The sequence below is a fragment of the Babylonia areolata genome, chromosome 9 (assembly GCF_041734735.1).
Source record: "Babylonia areolata isolate BAREFJ2019XMU chromosome 9, ASM4173473v1, whole genome shotgun sequence".
NCBI lineage: Eukaryota > Metazoa > Mollusca > Gastropoda > Neogastropoda > Buccinidae > Babylonia > Babylonia areolata.
The window spans coordinates 4,235,878-4,245,877 of NC_134884.1; positions in this window are offsets into that span (position 1 = coordinate 4,235,878).

Below are 10,000 nucleotides of genomic sequence, written 5' to 3' on the forward strand. Positions count from 1 at the left end.
GCACACCCTCAAGCTTCCTCACCCTATCCCCCCCCCCCTCACCCCCATGCCCCCACCATCTCCGTTCCCCACCCCTCATTCCTCTTACCACAGATACGCGCGCGCGCGCACACACGCTCAACACGCAGGCACACACACGCGTGCACACACACACACACAAAACGATGCATGCACACGCGTGGACACACACGCAACACACACACACACACAGTTGTTACACTTTGAATCATAATGTAATAGTATCTTACCCACATGTTTTTCTTTTTACATAATAAAATTGATGTGTGCATGGTGATAAGTGAAGGGTGTGCCATTTTTTTTTTTTTTTTTTTTGCTGACGGGCATTTTATTTTAAGTGAGCCTAAAGAAAATTTTCTGTTTTTTCGTTGAAGCAGATAATAAAGTATTTTGAATTGAATTGAAAACTGAATTGTAAAGCGCGGTAAGCCTCAGCGTAGACAGGGCTTCTGCGCTATGTAAGCCTTCGTTTTTGATCATCATCATCATCATCATCATCATTATTATTATCATTATAATTATTATTATCATCAGTAGTAGTAGTCGTAGTGGTAGTACTACTACTACTAGTAGAATCGATAGTATTGTTATTTTCATTATCATTATTTGTACTGGTAGTATTTATATGATAGTCGTGTGCAACTATGACCATGGGAACAGCAGAGGGGATGGGATGGTTCCCAAAGGCCAACTAGCCACCAGTGCTGCAGCGCTAAGAGCCACTGCAATCTTGCCTCCTAGTTTGTGAGTCATCGTCCTTCACAAAAGAGAAAGCTGTAAATGACTTCTCATGGCAGTGGAACTTGTATTTGTATTTGAATTTGTATTTCTTTTTTTTATCACAACAGATTTCTCTGTGTGAAATTCGGGCTGCTCTCCCCCAGGGAGAGCGCGTCGCTACACTACAGCGCCACCCATTTTTTGTAATTTTTTTTTCCTGCGTGCAGTTTTTTTTATTATTTGTTTTTCCTATCGAAGTGGATTTTTCCACAGAATTTTGCCAGGAACAACCCTTTTGTTGCCGTGAGTTCTTTTACGTGCGCTAGGTGCATGCACACGGGGCCTCGGTTTATTGTCTCATCCGAATGACTAGCGTCCAGACCACCACTCAAGGTGCGAGAGAATCTGAGCGCGCAGGTTCGAATCACGGATCAGCCACCGATATTTTCTCCCCCTCCACTAGACCTTGAGTGGCGGTCTGGGCGCTAGTCATTCGGATGAGACAATAAACCGAGGTCCCGTGTGCAGCATGTACTTAGCGCACGTAAAAGAACCCACGGCAACAAAAGGGTTGTTCCTAGCGCACGTAAAAGAACCCACGGCAACAAAATGGTTGTTCCTGGCAAAATTCTGAAGAAAAATCCACTCTGATAGGAAAAAGAAATAAAAACTGCACGCAGGAAAAAAAAGAAAAAAATGGGTGGAGCTGTAATATAGCCACGCGCTCTCCCTGGGGAGAAGCAGCCCGAATTTCACACAGAGAAATCTGTTGTGATAAAAAGAAATACAAATACAAATACAATAATATCAGTGGTTTTTCTCCATTGCAATGGGAAATCATTTACAGCTTAATATTTTGTGGAGGACTGTGACTCCCAAATCAGGAGGTAAGACTTAACTGGCTTTTAGTGCTGCAGCCTTGGGGGGCTAGTTGGCCTTTGGGAACCATCCCAACGCCGACCGTCCTAAAAACCCTCTTGGCCAAGAGAGTGGGTGGAGGGGGTGGGGGTGTAACTTGGACAAAGACTCTCTCCACCATTATCAGATTCTAGCCCAGATAGTCGGGACAGCAGTAGCCTCCTCTGCTGTTCTGATGGTCATAGTCGAACACGACTGAGCAAGACACTCTCCATCCACTATAATTAATTTCTAGCCCAGATAGCCGGGACAGTAGGTAGTTGCCTCCTCTGCTGCTGTTCTGATGGTCATAGTCGAACACAGACTGAGCAAGACACTCTCCACTATAATTAATTTCGAGCCCAGATAGCCGGGACAGTAGTTAAACTGCCTCCTCTGCTGTTGTTCTGATGGTCATAGTCGAACACAGACTGACTATCAAACAAAGGGCCACGAGGCAAGGGATTTTACTTGCTGACAGCAGTGGGCCAAAAGCTTTCTGACTGAGACTTTTGGAAACAGCTGTCTGTGACGCAGACAATCCACGCTGTTATCTCACCAACACGTCTGTTATTACGGGCCAGGCCTGTTCTCGCCGCACTGCTAATTACAGTTTTGACAGCTGGAGGGGGTGGGGTGGGGTTAGTGGTGGGGGTGTGGGGGTGTGACTGGAGAGAAATGCCTAGCGTTTTGTTTCGCATTGTTCTGTTGATGGCTTTGTTGTTTGTTGTTGTTGTTTGGTTTGGTTTTTTTTCGTTTTGTTTGTCTTACAAAAGCTGTATTATAATGAGTTAACGTGACAGGCATGCTAGAGAACACATGCGCGCGCGCGCGCACACACACACACACACACACACACACACACACACACACACACATAAACACATATACATACACACAGAAACATATATATATATATATATATATATATATGTGTATGTGTGTGTGTGTGTGTGTGTGTTTATATATTCATATATTAATTTTGTGACATAAAAGAGAGCGCACGACAGACAAAGACAGACAGACAGACACACAGAGAGAGAGAGAGAGAGAGAGAGAGAGAGAGAGAGAGAGAGAGAGAGAGAGAGAGAGAGAGGGAGATTTGGAGAGATGGTGACAGGGATAGAGACAGTGAGGTGGAGAGACAGAGAAGTACCATGTGCATATATGTCTTCGAGGACATATCACACCAACAAACGAATGAAAATCACCATTAAACGACTCTGAGAGAGAGAGAGAAAAACAAACAACACAAAAAAAACCCACAAAAAAACCACCACCACCACCACCAACAACAACAAAACCAAGCTAATCCTTTATTCTTAGTTAATGCAATATAGACAATACAAATGAAAGATCATATTGCTTTTCCAACTCGACATATGTTTCAACTTCCTGGTTGATGATATAAAAAAAATTAAACAACAGCCGTAACGGAATATTCCTAACTGCAACGTTATTTCCCCATAAGTTACATTGCTATAAGTGCTATAGTGTGCCGTCAGTATTAACTACACCCCCCCTTCCCCAATCCTGCCCCCTTCCCTCCCCCCCTTCCACCCCCCCCCCTCCCCCACTTTCTTATCTCCTTTCCCGCTCCGTCCAAAGTCCAGTCTTCGAGGTCGCGCCGAGTGATGGCCTGGAGGTAGCGCGTCCGCCTGGGAAGCGAGAGAATCTGAATCTGAGCGCGCTGGTTCGAATCACGGTTAAGCCGCCGATATTTTCTCCCCCTCCACTAGACCTTGAGTGGTGGTCTGGACGCTAGTCATTCGGATGAGACGATAAACCGAGGTCCCGTGTGCAGCATGCACTTAGCGCACGTAAAAGAACCCACGGCAACAAAAGGGTTGTTCCTGGCAAAATTCTGTAGAAAAATCCACTTCGATAGGAAAAACAAATAAAACTGCACGCAGGAAAAAATACACACACACACACACAAAAAGGGTGGCGCTGTAATATAGCGAAATAGTAAATGCTTGCGATCATGGATAGATTCAGTTAACATCTTCTTGTAGCAAACATACGATGACTTCTTCTTCTTCTTCTTCTTCTTCATATGAATATAACCTTCAACGTGCAACTCTGTTGTTGGAAACTGATATCGATTTTGTTTTTGTTCTGCCGAGCGAAATGAGGAATGCCCGGGAATGTATCTTTGCATGCACATGCTTATGGTTTTCTGAATGTCAAGACCTCGAGTCACAGGGAAGTTTCTTCTAATCGAACAATGGAAACAGTGGGAGACAGCAGTTAGGAGAAAGAGAAAAAAAAAGATGAAATAATCTACCAACAAAACCAAAAAAAAAAAGGATAAAGGATGGATGATAATGCGATGCAAATATCCATGGAAACCAATGCTGCAGGATGCAGAGGAGAGAATGATTCAACCCATTGTCGCCCAGTCCTAGATATAGTTGATCACAGATTGCTGTTGAGATGTAGCAGAAGTTACACAACACACTCACTCACACACACGCACGCACACACACACACACACACACACACACACACACACACACATAGTCGTCTAATATCACTTACAGTGAAAAGACGTTAAACTAAAGAACGAACGAACACACACATAGACACACAGACACACACACACATAGACACACAGACAGACAGACAGACACACACACACACACAGACACACAACACACACAGACACACACACGGATAAAAATTATCAACTGCCGTCAAAGACGCGATAAGTGGGGGAAGGGACATGAACCCGTACTGCAAAGTAACGCCTTATCAATTTTTCGCTGTTGTGTAAAATGAATCTCCCCTTCTCAAAGACCAGGAATGTCTTTGGATAGTGTCAAAAACGCTAAAGTGAAATAGCATTGCATATTTACCAAACAGGCGATAGTCCAAGAGCAATACTCAACACGGATGTAAATTTGAAAACGAGAGTTTGTTGCAGAAGAGATCAGAGAACTTTTGCATATGCATGTAATCTTTAGCAAGCACAGGTTGCCACTGTTTTTCTCCCCGTCACGAAAAACTTAAGAACCAAAGAAATTTTCCTCATATGAACGGATTTTTAAAAATTTCTAAGTGTCGAAATGCAGCATTGAAGGATGTCATGTTTCGAATGGAACATCATATAAACTGGATGTTTGTTGGTAGAAGGTATAAGCAGGCTGTTTAAACACGTTCCAAATTTCTTTTTAAATACGCCCCAAACCTGTGAGAATGAGAAGATCTGTACACATGGTCGATCCAGTTTTGTTCCACTTTCAAGTTTTCTCTCTCTCTCTCTCTCTCTCTCTCTCTCTGTGTCTCTGTCTCTGTCTCTTCTTTTTCTGTCCCTTTCTTCCCCTCCTTCTCTCTATCACTCGCACACACACACACACACACACACACACACACACACACACACACACACACACACTCCATAAACCCTAACTGCACAATTTTTGTTTTGTAATAACGTCCAAAGAACGTGAAGCTGGGAAAACGATAAGAAGCTCTTGAAAGCTAATCCTCCTTACATCCCAAACCACCGACACCTTGTCAACGAACAATGAATGGCCTGTAAAGGGTTTATCTAACAGGCCGCACTTCTTATGTCAATGTTGGAGGAACAGCCATGCTGGCCCAAGGGTGTAAATCCCTTGACGATCCTGGTTCTAATGTGGCATCAGAGTCGTTAACCGATGGACATTATCTTTAACATGCCTGTCGTTGACGATGTTGCCGCTGTTGAGGATGGGAAGAGTCATTAACTAATGAGTGTTATCTTCAAGGTGCCATATTTCAGCCTGGGGGATGTATATGATTGTTTTTCTTTTTTGATATATTTTTTTTTTGTGCTCAGAGAAGTGAGGAAACATTTAGGAGCTAAAGGAACGTTCTTTTTTTGTGTGTGTGTGTGGATTTCATGCGTTTTTAAAGTTAACAGAGCATGTTTCTTTATATGTGGGTTTCCCTGCGATCATAAACCTAAAGGAACATTTTTTTTTTATTGTATGGATTTTTTGCGTTCATAAACCTAAAGGAACATTTCTATGTGTGGCTTTCTGCATTCCTAAAGTTAAAGGAACATCATCTTGACGTGTGGTTTTCTGCATTCCTAAAGTTATAGGAACATCATCTTGACGTGTGGTTTTCTGCATTCCTAAAGTTATAGGAACACGATCTTGACGTGTGGTTTTCTGCATTCCTAAAGTTATAGGAACACCATCTTGACGTGTGGTTTTCTGCATTCCTAAAGTTATAGGAACATCATCTTGACGTGTGGTTTTCTGCATTCCTAAAGTTATAGGAACACCATCTTGACGTGTGGTTTTCTGCATTCCTAAAGTTATAGGAACACCATCTTGACGTGTGGTTTTCTGCATTCCTAAAGTTATAGGAACATCATCTTGACGTGTGGTTTTCTGCATTCCTAAAGTTATAGGAACACCATCTTGACGTGTGGTTTTCTGCATTCCTAAAGTTATAGGAACATCATCTTGACGTGTGGTTTTCTGCATTCCTAAAGTTATAGGAACACCATCTTGACGTGTGGTTTTCTACATTCCTAAAGTTATAGGAACATCATCTTGACGTGTGGTTTTCTACATTCCTAAAGTTATAGGAACATCATCTTGACGTGTGGTTTTCTGCATTCCTAAAGTTATAGGAACACCATCTTGACGTGTGGTTTTCTGCATTCCTAAAGTTATAGGAACATCATCTTTATGTGTGGTTTTCTACATTCCTAAAGTTAAAGGAACATCATCTTTATGTGTGGCTTTCTGCATTCCTAAAGTTAAAGGAACATCATCTTGACGTGTGGTTTTCTGCATTTTTACAGCAAAAGAAACATTCCTTTCATGCGTAGATTTCTGCATTGAAAACTTCAGATTTAAAAGTCAGAGACTTCATTAATTGTTACTGAATGCTTTGTTGAGAAGAGATGAAAGTGCCCAAAGTAATTTGTTTTCCTTGCAAGTATGAGTTACGCATTTTTAATCAGCACCAGTGAACTATGAGTTTGGAATCACGGAAAGGTAGAACGCCGTTTTGTCAGATGCTCAACAGTTAGAGAAGTAAATGAAAGATAAACACGCATGAATCGAAAGGACAATACGGACATGCATATGCATTCTAAGACGTATTTGCAAACACACTGTTTGACAACAGAAATGGATCGATGACTTTGTCGAGACTCAAGAGATGTTTGCATGCATAACATGTATAGTCATTTTTGACGATAGTTTACATGTGAATCACTAAAACGTATTTCGACATCCGATGAAAATCACCTCCTGTAGAATACCAGCAAAAGCTGAAAGTCCTTCTGTCTGAGACAGGACTCCAGTGTTAGAGAACTGTGCAGTGTTTGCCGGCCGATCAATTACAGGCGAGGAAGTGGTAGAGGCGTGGTGTGAGGGCCACTGGCCGAAACAATTATCGGCAGGGACGGGCGACTCGCTTCCCCCCCCACCCACACACGAGAACTGTCCAAATTTGTCTGGACCTCACAATGACCTCTGTGCCCCATGGGAGACACACGCTTAATGACTGCTGTTATAGCCACTGGGGGTGGAGGTGCTGGGGGGCGGGAGGCGGGGGCGGAACAGTGGTAATGGGAAAAGGTTGGATGTTTTCGTGGTTGGTGTTCGTTTGCGTTGGTGGCGATGGTCGGTCCTTGAGAAGTGATATGTAGCTGTGACACTGATATTGAGGTTGGAGTGCCAATGTAGCAGATCAGAGCTGTTCCAGATTGTGCTTGATGCGTCTTGGGTATTTCCTTTATTGTGTACGCCAGCTAGATCATTCTGCGTGCAATCGATGTTGCTGCTTCGATTCTCACCTCCCTCTCTTTCTCATGTTGGTCCATGCTGAAAGTGACTGTCCATCAATTTGCACGAAATGAAGCGACGTGTGACCCATTATATGGCAAGAAAAGACACGGTTGTTACTTCAATCGCTATGAATCCAATCATGGAAAAGGAACATTAATGATTGTTGCCATGACTGAGATGTGATGGCGAACTTCTAACAATCCTTAGAGCATACCTCACATTGGTGAAGGTTAACTTTAAAGAACCTGCAGCCTTTTAACGCCATCAGGGCAGCGAAGTCATATCCACAGTGTCCAGGGCCTGGCATAGGAAGGTGGGGCCCAGTCCTCTCCTAACTTCCCCCAACCGAAGTCAGGTACCCATTCACAGCTGGGTGGAGTGAAGAAGATCAGAGTAAAGTGCTTTCCTCCCCAAGGACACAATACCAGGTAGAAACGGGGGGATTGAACCCCGACCACCGGATCACAAGTCCAACGCCTTAACCACTCTGCCACGGCGTTTCCATCTAACATTGACAGCCCCGTAACACCTGTGGTTCGTCCGTCTGGATCGACGAGGACCATCTAGTCATCCTGGGGGTGGGTGGGTTAGGCTCTGTGGGTGCGCAGATGACTGATCAGGCCAATCCGCGCCCGGAAGGTTCTGACGCAGTGTGGACAGGGGATGGTGGCGGCTGTCGGGGACTTGCTGGCCCTACTTTTCCTGGCCTGTCTGCGTTGCTCTGCTGCAGCGATTCTGTTGGCCTCACAGGATTTGGCGCCTTTGTGGACAGCTGAACGCTACTTTGGTCTGTCCATTGCATTCAGCTCCCATGTGTTGAGGCTGATGCTGAAGGCCTTCAGAGAAGCTTTCAGAGTGTCTTTGAAGCGCTTCTTTTGGCCTCCATGGGAGCGCTTGCCATGTTGGAGTTCGCCGTACAGCAGTTTCTTGGCAACACCAACACCACTGACAAAACAGGCTTGGGTCCAGGCCCAGTTGGGGGGGGGGGGGCAGCTGGGGGGGGGAGGGGGGAGGGGATCCAGGGGGTGGGGGGGAGGGGGTCCAGGGGTGGGGGTTGGGGGGTCCAGGGGGTGGGGGTTGGGGGTCCAGGGGGTGGGGGGCAGGGGAGCTGGGGGGGAGGAAGGGGGGATCGGAGGTCCAGGGGGTGGGGGTTCCGGGGTCCAGGGGGTGGGGGTTCCGGGGTCCAGGGGGTGGGGGTTGGGGGTCCAGGGGGTGGGGGGGGGAGGGGGTCCAGGGGGTGGGGGTTGGGGGTCCAGGGGGTGGGGGTTGGGGGTCCAGGGGGTGGGGGGGGAGGGGGTCCAGGGGGTGGGGGTTCCGGGGTCCAGGGGGTGGGGGGCAGGGGAGCTGGGGAGGAGTGGGGGGGAAGGGGGGGTTCGGGGGTCCAGGGGGTGGGGGTTGGGGGGGGGAGGGTCCAGTCAGGTGCAGACAACTCCCACGACTGCGGCATTGCAGCTGAAGTTGACAGTCCTTCAGTGGACATATTCACACTGGAGTCCAGCGTCAGAGAAAATGTGCAGTGTTTGCCGGCCGATCAATTACAGGCGAGGAAGTGGCAGAGGCGTGGTGTGAGGGCCACTGGCCAGAAACAATTATCGGCAGGCACGGGCGACTCGCTCCCCTCACGGGGACTGTCCAAATTTGTCTGGACCATACAATGACCTCTGTTCCCCTCTGGGAGACACGGCTTTTAATGACGGCTGTTACGTGTGTGGCAGGGATGGTGATGGTGGTGGTGGTGGTGGTAGGGGACGCGGGTGGTGATGGTGATGGTGTGGTAATGATTTTTTATTACGTGTGATGGTGGTGATGGTGGTGATGGCGATGGTGGGAGACGCTGGTGTTGATGGTGATGGTGAGTGGAGGTGGTGAAGTAATGATTTCTATTACGTGTGATAGTGTTGCTGCTGGTGGTGGTGGATGATGGTGGTAGTCATGGTATGGTACTAGAAAGAGGGATTGTTAAGGAAAAAAAAAGGGTACAAAAATTAGTGACGGGGACAGAAGGAGTCATATAAATATTGTCATCCCACTGACACACCACCTTTAATGACTATTGCGTGTGGTGGTGGTGGTGGTGTTGCTGCTGGTGGTGGTGGATGCTGATGGTGGTAGTGGTGTGGTAATACGGATGGTGGTGGTGTTTCATGATGGTGCCTGGTGGCGCTGATGGCACTTGGGTGCGTTGAAAATGCGGAGTGATGGCCTAGAGGTAACGCGTCCGCCTAGGAAACGAGAGAATCTGAGCGCGCTGGTTCGAGTCACGGCTCAGCCGCCGATATTTTCTCCCCCTCCACTACACTTTGAGTGGTGGTCTGGACGCTAGTCATTCGGATGAGACGATAAACCGAGGTCCCGTATGCAGCATGTACTTAGGGCACGTAAAAGAACCCACGGCAACAAAAGGGTTAATCCTGACAAAATTCTGTAGGAAAATCCACTTCGATAGGAAAAATAAAACTGCACGCAGGAAAAAAAGAAAAAAAAAAAAGAAAAAAAAAGAAGGTGGCGTGTAGCGACGCGCTCTCCCTGGGGAGAGCAGCCCGAATTTCACACAGAGAAATCTGTTG